General features: G+C 43.9%; 1 protein-coding gene across 8 annotated transcripts in view; it reads left to right on the top strand.

Moving 5' to 3' along the window:
• Phactr1 (phosphatase and actin regulator 1) overlaps positions 1-16,313 on the top strand; it is a 422,199-nt gene that overhangs the window by 163,180 nt on the left and 242,706 nt on the right. Inside the window, exon 1 of one of the 8 annotated variants that reach the window (XM_041632679.1) lies at positions 10,852-11,083. The exons of 6 other annotated variants lie outside the window; for them this stretch is intronic. The gene's annotated coding sequence lies outside the window, so the exon portion shown is untranslated. Of the gene's footprint in view, positions 1-10,851; positions 11,084-11,304; positions 11,530-16,313 lie in introns of those variants that run through there. One more of the 8 variants, XM_041632680.1, reaches the window with a different exon arrangement.

Raw genomic sequence — 16,313 nt, 5'->3', positions numbered from 1 at the left:
TGTGTTTATCTGGCTTTAAGATGGAAATGTTCTCTCGGTCTTGGTGCTAAGGAAATATTTATTAAGCCAGTGAATAATAGAAAGTATGAATGAAGATTTTAATAGATAGCATTTCCTAATGTAGTCATTAGATTCCGGGATTCCAAGAAAATAGAGGTTCTGGTGTTTAGGGTCCATTGGGCTAGGAAGTGCTAGCTCATTTGCTGCAGGACTTCTCAGAGCATGTGAACTGCTGAAGTGTGTGAGGACGAGCTGGAAAGCCAGAATGCCCAAGGACATTACCCAGAAACCATTGCCCAGGGATTCCCTTCTAAGACAGACAATTGCAGAAGAGCAGTATTTTAAGGAACACGCATTGGGGGAAATCACAAAGGAAAACAGAGAAGCATCTTGACTGATGAGAAGATAGATAGTGGAGAATTAAAATTGTATAAAATGCTAAGTAGACTTTCCTAGCAGAACATTTGGCACTAAACATAGACGCAGTTAGAGATGAGCAAGGATGGAGTGCAAGATCAGGAAGAGTTCAGCGTTGTGCTGAATGACTTAAACATTGTGCTGCCTGGGAAACTCAAGCGATGGAAAGGATGTCACCTGCAAGCCCTATTTTAGAAAGATGATTCTGGTGGCTGTATGGAAAATAAAGATGAGCATTTTGCAAATGGAAAGTCAGTAAAGTTATTGTGATGGATCTGGTGAGGGGCTAAGGATGGAGAGAAGAGAAATGGCAACTGGCATAATAAAGGGGAAACTAGACAGGAACCTTCGAGGGTCATAGGTGCCTACAGGAACATGAGACCAAGAGAGGGCTCTAGACACAAGACAACGCTCAGGAAGTAAGTACATAGAGAAGGGGAAAGGAACAAGCACCCCCACAAATCTAGCAGCTCACAAATACCTGTAACTCCAGCTCCAACCATTCTGATGAACTTTTCTGGCCTCTGTGCACACATACACACAAACACAAACACATGCACAAACATACACACCCAAACACATATGCACACATAAACCCCCACACACCCAAACACATGCACACAAATACACACACACATTCACACATACATAAACACATATATACACATATAGACACACATAAACAATGCATTCACACACAGAAACACACAAAGGCATATACACTCATAAAGACACATGTACACACAAACATACACAGACATACAGACACAAACATACACCAACACATACACATACAAACACATATAGACACACATAAACAATGCATACACACACAGAAACACACAAAGGCATATACATTCATAAAGACACATGTACACACAAACATACACAGACATACAGACACAAACATAACACCAACACATACACATACAAACACATACATACATATATACATACATACATACACAAACACATATACATGTAAACATTCATATACACATACATACACACACCAATACACACACTAACTCACTTATACAAACACATACATACACAACACATATATATACAAAACAAGATAAATCTTTTAAAATAAATGAATAAATAAAGGATGCCTTTATTTCAGGGCTATTTGATGGCACGACAGGTACTTCACTTTATGAGAACAGAAACCATATCCAATTTACTCATGCTCGTATGCCCAGGGCCTGCACATACATGTCAAGTTGATAATAACCAGTGACTGATTGACTAAATGAATACGCAGTCAAATTTGTGGGTGAACACTTAAACACGAGTGCTGTTTCCAATGGCCCTGATCTTCTCCAACACTGACATTGCCCTCTGTTGCCCCATTGAGATGCTGAGCTGATGGACTGAGTGATCTCAGAGCTAGTTGGTTCTCTGTCTTCAGTGAGCAGGGACTTAGAGCAGCTTGACCAGTCTAAGATGATGACTCATGAATGACCAGAAGTGGATGAGCTGGACCAATTTCCATTCTTTAAAACAATCCTTCATGATTGTCCCCTTTGCATGAAGGCTGAGCATTGCAGTGATATGGAGCATCTATGAAGAGGAATCACAGACAGACAGGAAGGAGGCTCTAAGACCTTGCTAGGAAAACCCTTCATGGTGACTGGATTAGGGTGGGTGAGCTGCTGCTGAGACAAACAGCATGCAAGATCAATTATTGCTCTCTCTCTCTCTGTCTGTCTCTGTCTCTGTCTCTGTCTCTGTCTCTCTCTCGTTGTTAAGATACTACTGTTTGACATAATGATCCATTCACCTTGGCAATAATCCTAAGGCCTAAGCATTGTTTGTCTTCCCTCTTGGCCACAATAACCTGTCAGAGACCTCACAGCTAAGGTGTAAGTTCTGGTCCTAAGTGATTCCAAGGCCTGAGCATTGGACCCTATTGCTTTCCCTAGGAAGGTACATATGGGGAAAATTATATTTCCATCTCAGCTAGGTTCATCTATGCTTCCTTAGTGTGTACCTGTGGCTTTCACCCTCTGATATAAGTGACTATTTCCTAACTAGAATTATGTTAAATTTTGTTTTAGAACAGTTTTTGCCTGGTTCCTTATTGGCTTGTAAGACCCCAAACATTCAGAAATAAAGTAGAATAGACTTATTTGAAGGTTGGAGCAGAATTCTGAATTCAGGGACCAGGAATTACTGTAAGGATGAGATAAAAAAAAAAAATAATGCAAAAAAAAAAACCTGATTCCCATTTCCAAACCCTAAGCCAAAAAATGAAACACCTAGAAACTGCAAAACATTTATCACTCCAAAGCCTTTGTATCTTATGGGCAGTATCTTTCAGCATCGACCCTCTCCTCTCAACATAGGTTCAATGGAAGGGGAGACCGGGTAAGTGGCCCAATGCACTGTGCTTATCTGGGGATGTTTCCAGGAGGAGATGAGCTGTGGGTAATTCCTTTACAGACAGAATAGACACAAACTAGCCAGAAGGTCGAGTGAGCTAAATAAGGTGTGCATTCAGGAAGAAGACTGGCTACAGTGACTATGATCTTACTATTTAAGACAAGTTTAAAGACTACTTATATATTAATACATTCACATACAACTTTTAAAGACTGTTTAATATTAATGTCTTCTTAAATCAAAGAGGTTTGACAACTGTGGTAGTGATTTTCTTCTTTGCTGTGACAAAATGGTGACAGAAACAAGGGATGAAGGGCTGATTTGGACTCACTGCCTGAGGGTACGGTCTATCACTGTGGAGATGGCTGTGGCGGCAAGACGACACCACCTGCTGACTTCCCAATAGACAGAGAACAGGAAGTTGACTGGGCAATAAAATCCCAAGGCCCACCTCCCAGAAAGGCACTTCCTCCAGCTAGACCCCACTTCCATAAGGTTTCAAAGTCCCCTAAAACATCATCACAAGTTGGGGACTAAATGACCAAGTACATGAGCCCGTGGGGGAGCATTTCACATTCAAACTGACAGCAATCTGAGATTTAGTGTAAAGACAGATGTCTTCTGTGATCAGAAAACCACACTAATCAAACTGCATTGGCGATTGGGTTTTCTTAGTACACACACACACGGGGGGGGGGGGGGGACTGAGAGAGAGAGAGAGAGCTCACTATAAAGCTGAGTATGACCTTGAATTCCTGACCTTCTAGAGGAAGAGTCAGTTTTCATGACATTGCCTAGGGAAGTTTCTCCAGTCCCTAAAATTAACCAGCTTAAATGATGCCAAAGAGGAGTTCCAAGCGCATCTGGATTCAAAGAGGGAAGAATTCAGCTCCTGTCACTTGATAGGAGAACATCCAGCTTCTAGAAAATGTGGGATGACAAGCATGGTCTGTCCTGTCCACCTTTAGAAAACATAGTCTGCAACACGAAAATTTGCTAGAAGACCCCTCATGTGACATTTATCATTTACTGGGGACCTCATCCTGTCTGCATTTTAGAAACAAGAGGAAAGAGGCTCAGGGCCATGCTGGCTGGGGGCAGTCAGCACCTGCCATGGTCCATGCCCTGTAGATGCTTTATGAGCATCGGGCCAGATTTTCTTCTTACTTCACTAAAACTGGACTAGATAACCTGTGTGATCAGGTGGGATGGCTCGAATCAATTCCCAGCTCTCTCGATTCTGCTCTAGCAACCGTTTCTGACTCCACTCACATCCCTCTGGCATCTGACTTGTGTCTCAGTCCTATCTGGACCCAAATCATGACACCAATCCCACATGGTGCTTTGGAGAAAATGAAAGGCAGCAACAGAAGCAGCCTCACCCTGTGGGAAGCCGCCTTTCCCCGTTGCTCACCCCAAGTGAAACTGTCACTTGCCTTGTGCTGAGATGACTGGAAGCTGTGTGAAAAATGGCTTCTGAAATTGGCAGTGGCACCGACCTGGCAGGGAGCGAGGTAATAACTACCGTGTTATGGATTTTTCTGGAGCCCTCAGATCATGTTCCTGTCAGGATCTACCTTCATTCTGGGAAGCCTTAAGACACAGCCCCCTTTGCTCCAACCAAGAGTCTTTTGGTCTCAGACCGTTCTTGTTTATAAAATTGCAGACTTTCCACAATGAAGCAAAAACAAACTAATCTAAGTTTAGAAGCCCGGTAAGCTTACTAGGGCTTTGGCAAGAAGATCTCCAGGCAGAGCATCTTACAGAGTTGGCCAAGAATAGCAAGGCACAAAACTGACTCACATCAAGCGTAATAAATGGGAAGAGTGGAGGAAAAAAGAAACGATGGGCAGAGAGAGGAGGGAAAGGAAGTCAGAAGGGAGAAAGAAAAGAAGGGAGGAAAACAGGCTGTGGACAGCAGCCAGCTCACCACCTGCATGGGTGCCAGAGGTCAGAAGAGGAGAAAGAAGATGGGGGAACATAGGAGAAAAAGAGTTCATGCCCTCCGCACCCCACAGACTCCCCGACTTCATCCCCGATGCTTCATGATGATCTAACAGCTCTTGGTCTTAAGAAGCAGTCAGTTACCCTACCAAGAGCTCACAGACCCCCACCCCTGCAAGAATCTCCTGTGTCTCCAACCCCTCACAGAGTCGTGCGTCTAAGCCTGAGCCCAGACTCCAAGTCCCTCTGAAGCGCCACTGACACCTTCTTATGTTGGTATCAAGTCTGTTGCACTATGTAGGTCAAGATGTGTTTACTCTGTGACACAAGTGGATTTTCTACTTATTTCACTTTGAGAAGAATTTGTTCAGCCTGCAGCCAGGCACGGCCATTCATATGGTTTAGTTTTATTTGTGGAAACAAAGCGTAGAAAACAGTAAACAGTTGAGTAACAGACAGGCGGGGGGGATTAATTTGGAATAAAATGCTAGGCTCCTGGAGACAAGACAGTCTAAGGTCCCTAGCTTTAAAACAGACAATTTTTAAAACAATTTTTGATTCACAACAAAACCGGGAGGAAGGCATAATGGTTTTTCCATGTTCACAGCACACAGCCTTGCACACTGGCAGCATTTGAACGCTGCATTTATTATAACAGACTACCTTCACTGTCACACCTTGGCCCATAGTTTATATTAGGGTTCACACTGGCATCACATGTTCAGTGGTCCTCCACAATTACATCATGACAACAATGAGTGAGACTTCTCTTTGCACATGGGATCAGTCTTTCCACTGGTTGAAGCAACAATAGACTAAAGCAGTGGTTCTCAACCTGTGGGTCGAGACACCTTCAGAAAACCGTTGTCTCAAAAAATATTTATATTACCATTCAAAATAATAGCGAAGCTACAGTTATCAAGTAGCTACGAAAATAATTTTATGGTCGAAGGTCACCACAACATGAGGAACTGTTGTTTTTAATAAGGGTCGCTATTGGCGTACAAAAGACTTCCACAACAGCCCAGAATGGAGTATCACAAAGGTTTATTTATTTGGGGATAAACTCACAGAAAGGGTAGCGAGCCGCAGTCTTCTGAGTGCGCTGGGAACTGGAATCGAATCCAGCAGCCAAGAGGCCTGTGCACACTTTTTGTCTGCATTTATAGTACATGAGACCACACCCAAAGTGGGCCAGTATCCTAAAGGCTTTTGGCTGAAGGAGTTCCCACAGCACCTCACAGCATTAGGAAGGTTGAGAACCACTGTTCTAAAGTATAAAGAAACTACTGGAGAGCCAGAATAAAGGAAAACAAACACAAAAAGCAATGACACTAAGAGCCATGCCTGGAGTGTCACAGGCCACCATGTACTTTCTCCACACAAAACACTATCAAAGTGTGTCTTTTTTTTGCCCCAGCTACCTGAGAATTTGAGGCCTAAAAAAACAAACTAGAAACACAGAAAATATAGAACCCCCGTGTAAGCTGTTGTTAAAATAAGTTACCATGTGGGAATACAATGCCATGGATGTTGGAGCTGTAATAGTTCACCAGTTAATACTAAGCAGGGCTCATAAGAATGACCTTAATATACTTATTCGAAGAAAAGAAATGAATTAAAGATGTCTCATCTATTAGAAACTGGAGTAAGTCACTGCCATATCGATTTGTTGTTGTTGGAATTAAGTGAGATGCCCAGAATGCCTAAGACAGTGTCTAATGCTAAGCGCTGGTAGCACTGATATATAATAGTGAACACGGTGATGATGGCTGGGTGATGTGTTGAGCAATTGGCCGAAGAACTGGGAATGAGGATATTTTAATCCTTCAGACATGTATTAGTCATGTTGCTCATGAAGATAATTTTGTGTCCAGAGGTGACTTCAAAGATAAGTGGTACATGGTTTCTAGACCTGAAGAGGCCATTATCATATGATTATGTGAGATTGAAAGAACTCATTATATATATATATATATATATATATATATATATATATATATATATATATATACCAAGCTGTAATCCTGTGTTATACTTTATCTGTTTCTAGGTGGTGTGGTGACATAGATGGGAGGACTGTGTAGTCAATGGATGATCAACCCTTAGAAGAGTGATATTTGTTGAGGAGTTGGCATTTTTAAGGATGGATATTCCAGGCAGAGAAATCTGACTTTAAGCAAAAGCACAGAGCCATGGAGTTCATGTCACAGTTAAAAACATAGACAAAACAGAATCAAGGAATTGAAGCAACGAGGCAAGGCAGAAAAGTCCCTAAAACTAATTTAAAATTATCCAATGTATCACATGAGGCAGTAGGGATTGTATCTAAAAGGGAATAGTTTTCTACTGAATTCAATGCTTACGCACAGTGAAGGCAAAATGGAAAATGAAGGTCTTCAGAGGCCTGAAGACCAGGCATGGGTTCTCGACAAGGCCTGGGTTATAGCCAAGATTCTGTGACTTAGAAGTGGACCAGTGGATTTGATAAAATTGGATGGTTTATTTCAGAGACTTCAGGAAATAGACAGAGAGGAGAAAGGTATATAGGGCATAAAGGTCATATGTAACACCAGTGATGCTGACATAGGGTCACATGTGACATCGAGGATGCTGACATAGGGTCACATGTGACAATGGGGATGCTGACATAGGGTCACATGTGACATCGGGGATGCTGACATAGGGTCACATGTGACACCAGGGATGCTGACATAGGGTCACATGTGACAATGGGGATGCTGACATAGGGTCACATGTGACACCAGGGATGCTGACATAGGGTCACATGTGACAATGGGGATGCTGACATAGGGTCACATGTGACAATGGGGATGCTGACATAGGGCCACATGTGACACCGGGGATGCTGACATAGGGTCACATGTGACATCGAGGATGCTGACATAGGGTCACATGTGACACCGGGGATGCTGACATAGGGTCACATGTGACAATGGGGATGCTGACATAGGGTCACATGTGACATTGGGGATGCTGACATAGGGTCACATGTGACATCGGGGATGCTGACATAGGGTCACATGTGACAATGGGGATGCTGACATAGGGTCACATGTGACACCAGGGATGCTGACATAGGGTCACATGTGACACCGGGGATGCTGACATAGGGTCACATGTGACAATGGGGATGCTGACATAGGGTCACATGTGACAATGGGGATGCTGACATAGGGTCACATGTGACAATGGGGATGCTGACATAGGGTCACATGTGACAATGGGGATGCTGACATAGGGTCACATGTGACACCGGGGATGCTGACATAGGGTCACATGTGACACCGGGGATGCTGACATAGGGTCACATGTGACACCGGGGATGCTGACATAGGGTCACATGTGACACCGGGGATGCTGACATAGGGTCACATGTGACATCGGGGATGCTGACATAGGGTCACATGTGACAATGGGGATGCTGACATAGGGTCACATGTGACACCAGGGATGCTGACATAGGGTCACATGTGACACCGGGGATGCTGACATAGGGTCACATGTGACAATGGGGATGCTGACATAGGGTCACATGTGACAATGGGGATGCTGACATAGGGTCACATGTGACAATGGGGATGCTGACATAGGGTCACATGTGACAATGGGGATGCTGACATAGGGTCACATGTGACACCGGGGATGCTGACATAGGGTCACATGTGACACCGGGGATGCTGACATAGGGTCACATGTGACACCGGGGATGCTGACATAGGGTCACATGTGACACCGGGGATGCTGACATAGGGTCACATGTGACATCGGGGATGCTGACATAGGGTCACATGTGACATCGGGGATGCTGACTTGAACAGTACAGATAACCCAAAAAGGGAACTTTCTAAAACCAAGATTTATTTCCTTTACTTTTCATACTTCCCTGGTAGCATGAAAGAAATTAAATCTTTGGTATTATCTCAGTTTCAAATTTATTAGATGTTTTCCTGTGCCACTTAAGAAAATGCTATTTGAGTGACACCACGGGGCTAGAACCAAGTGAATACAAAACCCTTTTCTATTTATTTATTCATTTATTTTATTGCATTTGTTATATGGGTGCACATGCTGGGGTACATATATGATCAGAATTAACTTGAAAGGGTCAGTTCTCTCCTTCCATCACATAGATCCCGGAGAACATAACCCATCAGGCTGGCAGCAAGCACCTTTACCCACGGAGTCATCTTGCTGGCCAGCAAGCTCTTCTTCTAAAATTTCTAGCCAATATAGATGACTATGTTACCAAAGAATGAATTCCTACCCCACGACGGTTAAATATAATCCAGGGCTAAGCTGTCTAATGTGGTAACCATTATATGTGATTACTGATGGCTTCGAATGTGACTATTCCTGAATGTGATATAAGTGTAAAATACAAATTAGAAGTCTGAAATACAAAAAAAAGAATACATAATAATCTACCGTTTATATTAACTACACGTGAAAATGATTTTTTGAATATATTCTAAAAATAATTTCACTAGCTTTTTAGATGTGGCTTCTATAAATTTTAAGATTATATACATGATCCCTATCATATTTCTATCGATGAATGTTGATCTATGAAATTCTACTTAGATAATCAACGTTTTCCATTATTGTCCCTTGTCCATTACGAAGGTCCAATACCTTCCAATGTGTCCTTATCCCTGTTAAGGAAATAGTAACTGCAGCCACTGTCACAACAGGTGACTTGGTATTTACTACACCTGCACGGGGAGGCACAAACAAACACCCATCAGTCACTCCACTTAGATTTTCCTCACACACACCTGGCTCTTTGCAAGCCAGAGCAGGGAACACAGACCTGACTGCTAATTCCTGCCTGTGTGGATGGCTTCTCCGACTCTAGAAAAGCAATGTGACTCCTCCAAGTTCACTGCAGAGGGATGGATGGGTAGAGAGTTAACAAAGTCCAAGGTGACTTTAAAGGCACACCATCATCTCTTTAATGTTGGTCACGGGATGGGTTTCCCCTGGAAGTCGTGGGGGTTAGAGAACGGGAAACAGAAAAACATTGAGCTAGTGTCTGTTCCCAAAGACAGCAATGATCCTTTTCCAGTCCATCCCACATCTTACAACAAGACCCAGTTAACTTGCAGACTGGAGGAACCAGAAGCCACTATGCATAAAAATCGTCTTGTGAAACAGACAAACTGGCTAGGGTTTTGCAAATCTGGTCATCATAATATGTCTGTGTAATTTCATCCCCATTCTGCAAAGAGCCTCTCCATTCACAGCCAGCTCTCAGTGGCTGCTCAGCAGGCATCATTTGGCAAGAGAAGGTAGACATAGATAGGGGACATTGGAGCAGAATAAAATGAGTCACACTCCCTTCACCCTGGAGTGTGGTGGCTTCAAGACTGGCCATTTGGCCTTGGGGATTGTGATATGGTTGGGGGTGGAAGCTGAAGGATTCAACTTCCAAAGCAAGCTAGCACCTCTTACTCGTCCATTACACGGTTGTTGGTTGGGGGAGGGTGTAGGCAGATCAGGTTGGGGGGGGGGCTAAAGACAGCCCTCCCCCCAGGTCCAACTACCCTTTTGACTCCTAGAACTTAGAAATGTGACAACAGCAATAAACACTGCGGGCTTTAGAATTAGTGTGTCTTATAAAGCCATCTGAGGCTTTTCAACTCTGGGTTCAGATGCCATCTGAAATCGTTCAATACCTAATCTCAAGAAAGCTACTGTAGTTACACCGTGAGAAATCCAAGCCTGCCCCAACCCAGAGCCATCATTTAGGAGTTCCTGTACCCAAGAATCAAACCAGAGAAAAACAAAAGCAGTATGCAGGTAGTCAGTCCCCAAATGAAAATTCTGGAAATGTTAATTGTCTTTGTTTTGTGTTTTGAGTGCCTTCCCACTCTGGGGTATAGATGCTCTCCCTGGGGACTTAAGGTGGGGGGGGGGGGGTGTTGCTCCTGGATCAGTTTAAATTATATAATGGAGCCAGGAGAGTCAGGTGATGGGATTGCTAATTCCCTGTAGGAGACAAATTGCATATTTAAAAGCTCAACAAATACTCAGAAAGGGGGGTGGGGGAGCAGCAGCTGAGGCGGTGGCTGTGAGTTCCAGACTTCTCCATGGCTGAGTCCTTGGGATCCTCCCAAGCTGAGCCAGTGGCGTTGCCGGCTGAGTCTGAAGACTCACAGAGCTTGGGGGCAGTCAAGTGCAGGTCCAGGGTCTGGGTTGGCTCCCCAGGCTACTTTCTGTTTCACTTCGAAATGTCCCTTGCTTCCAAAACCGGTGGCCTCCCAATTCGTGGGAGAAGCCGTACCCCTTGGAGACCCCGGACTCTGTAAAGGTACGAGGTGACTGCGTCTGGTCTCGGGGGGTAGGGGGTGGGGGACACACAGCCCGCCGGGAAAGGTTTGGGTGGTCCCGCCCAGGAAGATGGGATCTGTCTGCAGGCTGTTCTGGGATTCTAATGAGGCTCGGGAGGGTATTTAAGCTTTGAAAGGCAGATACAGTGGCCCCCTGCCGCCTGGATGCCTTCTGCCGGGTGAGTTGGATCGGTCCCCCAACTTCACCACGAGGAAGCTGGTCAGCGGCCAGGCTCTGGCAACGCCGGGAAGGGGGACGAAGGGGCTGCCTGGCACCGCAAGGCTGTGTGTGTAGCATGTGTGTTTGCAGAGCCCAGCCCTGGGGGGAGACTGTGGCTCACTCTGAGAGAGCACAGCTGTTGAAGAACCAGAGACCAGACCCTGTGTGGATGCCTGTGTGAGCCCAGAGATCTGGGCGGTCTTTAAGGTAGGCACCGGAATCTGGAATCATTTTGGTGCTTTTGTGGGTTTCTTAGGTGCATTCTTTCTGTATTGGCTTTACTCTTTGCGTGATTTAGAGGATTTTTCCCCTTTGGGGAACTGCCAGCATCAATTGGTTTGGTTTTTAAAATCTTCGAGTCCAGTTCCTAGGATGTCCCTGAATTATCATGTAGTCTATCCCGGAGGACAGGTCCAGATCTGGAGATGTTCTGTAGACCCAGGAGATCCTCTTGCAGACTTCACTGCAGTGGAGGCGCTGGAGCTCTGGCTGCTTGCTAAAGCAGGCTCCTGGGAGCCTTGGGAAGTTTCTGACTTAAAGACACAGGAAAGGCAGAACCCGAAATCAGAAGCAGTTCCTCGCGGGAGGCAGACTCAGGGGAAGTTGTGGATGCAAAGGAAAGATGACTTGAAAATGGAAAGTCAAAACAAGGGCTGGGTTGGGAGGCCCTGGCATTGTAAGGTTTGCTGCAAGGGGATGCGAATTACAGGGAACCTGTTCACCTGCTCACTCGGAGTAAGAATTGCTTTAGTTGACTGTGTGGGCGCAGACTTCTAGAGACGCAAATATATGGACTAGTCATGCATTACAAGAGCTGGTTTCTAATCGTTATTCTTCTCTGGCCGCATGGAGCATGCTAAATGAAACAGGGTGATATTAAAACCAGAAGGGAAAATGTTTTTAAGAATACTGACTATAAAGAGATATTCAAGTTTTTGCTGTATCTTATCCTTTCTCACCTTACCTCCAAATTTGGGCAGATTGGGGGAGGAGAATGTGTTGAATTGAAACAACTCTTAAAAATGGTATGGTTATTATGTGACAGGCTCTTGTACTATTCAGTGAGAAATGTCTTATCAGTGCTTCTTATGTCTCCAGGACCACATTTGAAAATTCAAAAGGCCTGGCATAAATTTCTGTCATTTTTTCTTTCCTGGGTGCCAAACACCCCATTTATCCTGATACTCAACAGATAAAACTAAAGAAGAAAGCCAAAGATGTCCTGAGCTTTTACATTAAAATATACATTTGAAATATAGATGGTTATTATAAATATTTATGATAAATATAAGAACAGCTCAAGGACCACCTAATAAAGACCGTAGTGGTCCCTTGGGAAAACCTTGTTTAAATAATTGAAATCCCTTTATTTGGATTTCTATCAACTTAAATGAGCTAGAGACCCTTATTTATGTTCTTCAAGTATGTATAGAAAACTGAGATTCTTAAAGACGGCCTCTAGACACCGTTGAGCATGGGACTTTGAACCGCTTAGCCTTGGGCACATTGCTTCGCACTCTGATTCCCTACAATTTGATGATATGCCTAGGTTTGGGTGCCTACATTTTCTATGCCAAAAACTCGGGTGTACAGTTTTACAGAGGACTTCCATATTACTTTCATTACTGGGGCATTCTGGGAAGTACTTGTGGATACCAAGTTCTGTCCTTTACCGGGTATTTCAGTACTTTATGGGATATGACATCAGAAGATGTGACATAGAACAGATTTTGAAAACCGAGGTCTTAGGGGAATACAGGTGCTTTGCTTCGACCAATAGGTTTTGAAGCCAGGTTGAGTTGTACCCCTACTTCAGTCCTGCTATTAGTTTAGTGAGCGAACATGAAGCAGCTTTCTTGGCTTTGATAAGACTTTTCTCATCTATGAACGTGGGTGATAGCCAGTTGGATTGAAAATAAGGAAGTGTCGCATGGATAAAGCCACACAACTTAGGGGATCGCAGCACCTTAAACCACCTGCTGTCCTCATTGGTCTCCTTGACAACATTTAGTGACTGCAGCATATTTAGGGGAAAAACTAAACAAAACAGGTCATTGATGTCCGTTCATGTATCAGACAATAGAAAGTATGTGTGAGCCCTTATCCTAGTATCTCTGATCCTCAACAGGCTTTGGAATGAATTCACTAGCTTGTCTATCCTGGATATAAGAGCATCTTCGTCCCCATGCTTTGGGCATGCTTTGGTTTAAGCCACCCAGGGTGTCAATGGCAGCACCTGGTGAGCAGTCTTGACCTCCAGATGTCCCTGAGCACTCCTAACTGGGAAATACCACTCTACTGATACATCTGCAAGAGTGATCCCACAAAGGCAGCCCTTGTCTATGTTAAGTCCGACACATGGTCCATTTGATGTTACAGCCTATTTAATTTTGCCTCTACCTTTGTCTCATCCTGAATCCTGGGGATTTTAATCCCACTAGAGTAGAAGGGCCACTGTGGTCCTTGACTATGTTCCCAAGGTTCTAAGACCACCTTACAATTAATCTAAAGGTGACCAAGGCCCTCCTTTTGCATTCCTTGATGTTTAACATACTGTGAAGTTTGGAATCCACGGCTCCAGGCTAAAAGGTAAAAGTGTGCAGATGCCTAGCTTCCAGCTTCCCAGGAAATCATTAAATGGATACAGCTTCCTTTTGGGGGTTGTCTTGAGGAAGCAGTGGTAAAAACTGCACAGGGCCTCCTTTCCTAGGAAACCCACAAGATAATGCCAACATTAAAGAGAAACAGGACAAACAACCCAACCAAACTGCAGGGGAAAATGAGATCACAATTTCTAGAAAATGGAAGTACACGTTGATAATTAAAAAATACCGTAGACGTGACCATGTCACGGTGCTGAGAGGAAAGGCAAAGGGGCAATGTGTGGGAAAAGCAGCGCAGGAAATGAGAGGAAGGGACAAGCTTAGCTTGTGCCCTGAATACATAAATTGTTTAGTTGGATCTTATTTCCTCAGTTGCAAAACGATAAGTAGCAATTTCTACCTTTCCCCCAAGGTACTCGAGAGAAACCAATGAAAGTCTGTGTCAAAACTTAACAGATGGGCTGGGGACCTGAGGCAGCCAGGAAAGTGGTTGATATGTAAGGTGAGTGTTAGAGTTCTCATCACCAGAACCCGAGTAAAGGCCAGGTGGTTATGTTGCCTGCCTGTAATCACAGCACAAGGAAGGACCTAGGGACTCCCTGGAGTAAGCTAGCTAGCAAAACTAGAATAGTGAACTAAAATAGCTAAAATAGTGAACTCCGGGTTCAACCAGAGAGCCCACCTCAGTAAATAAGGGAGAAGGTCATCAGTATTGGGCCTCCATATGCGTATGCGCATACACGCATGCAGGCACACACACACTTGGACCTCCGCATGCATATATGCACATGCGTGCACACACACACATACTCAGGAGTGTGCACGTATGCAACCACACACATACATGTGAACACACACACACATTGGGCCTCCACATACATATATGCACACACATGTGCACACACACTCACAAGTTTGCAAATATGCATCCACATACATGTGCAACCACATACATGTGAGTACACAAACACACATACACACATATATCTATTTACACACATATATCTATATATGCAAAACAAACAAGCAAAAAGCTAAAGAGATAGGAACCTACAGTATACCTCATGAATCTAGCCAAAAGAAACAAAAAAAATTATTTAGCATTAAAAAAAATCCCTGTCAAGCCAAAAGGAATATATGTATTAGTAAAAACCATAAATTTTCTTATTTAAAAAAAAGGAAAATAATTTCAACAATCTCTAACTTGCAAATAACCAGCAGGTGCTATGTCAGTTGGCTAGGGCTGCTGTCACAACAAAATGCCACTGCCTGTGTGGCTGTCACAAAAGGAACGATCCCTTCACAGCTCTCTAGACTAGGAAGTCTGAGATCAAGGGGCTGGCAAGGTTTTCCCTGAGGCCTCTGCCCTTGGGTTACAGACTGCTAGCTTTTCACTGGGTGTGATTGCTCTCTGGCCTATGTATTGTTTATGTTCTGATCTCTTCTTACGAGGACACCACAGGGTGAAGCCCTCCCTTATAGCTCACATGCTACCTGAGTCATCTCTTCGAAGTTCAGCTCTCCAAGTGGAGTGACCGCTGAAGGTCAGGGTTTCAATATGAATCGACAGCTATTCAGTTAAGGATATATATATATATATATATATATATATATATATATATATATATTTTAAATGTAGCATCCTTGTTTCTAAAGCTAGTGAGATCAGTTAGGAACCTAGCATTTCTCTAACGGAAAATGGTACCTTCTTCAGTTGGTCACAGGCTGACCTGCAGATACAACCTCAGGTCACCTGGGTCAAGCAAGCTTGAAGAGAAGCTTGGCTTCCTGAGGTATTTGAACTAGGTGGGAAAGCAAGGGCCTTGTTTCATTGACTCCCACTAGGTGTTCTGTCAAGGAACTAAATAGGTTATCCTTAACAAGGCTGTATCTCAGCAAGAATAGCTCTCCAGGAGGGAAGATGTCATCTTGATCAGATGGCCTCTTGAGGTCCAAAGGATGCTGGCACTTCTCTGGACAACATCCCATTTTCTTTCACTCCTGTGCCTCACAAAGGAAGTTGAAAATTGATCCTTTAATCCAGGTTCAGAATATGATTTACATGACAAAATATGCTCACACCCTTCCTAGAGTCAGCCCCCAGCCCTCTCTCTTCCCATCCTTTATGAATAGTGACATTGCCCCTTGAAACAGACACACATATTCTCACGTGCACTCATGCACACTCAACACAGAGACAGAACTTGGGAGTAGAGGGGGAAATGATGTGCACATGATCTTTGCAGATCATATTCTCTCGAACTCTTCTCTCTTTGATTTCACAGAAACTGATTTCGAAAGTTCTCAGTGGTATGGCAAGCACGGGCTGTGACAGCTGTAGCAAATGTGCTGACCCAGAAAGGCACAAGCTAGAAAAGAGTAACAGAT

This window comes from Microtus oregoni, unplaced genomic scaffold (genome assembly GCF_018167655.1).
Source record: "Microtus oregoni isolate MIOR12 unplaced genomic scaffold, Mior012 000042F_ref0000377, whole genome shotgun sequence".
NCBI classification, from domain to species: domain Eukaryota; kingdom Metazoa; phylum Chordata; class Mammalia; order Rodentia; family Cricetidae; genus Microtus; species Microtus oregoni.
The sequence above is the reverse complement of the archived record's forward strand: the minus strand, read 5'-3'. Positions and strand labels throughout refer to the sequence as shown.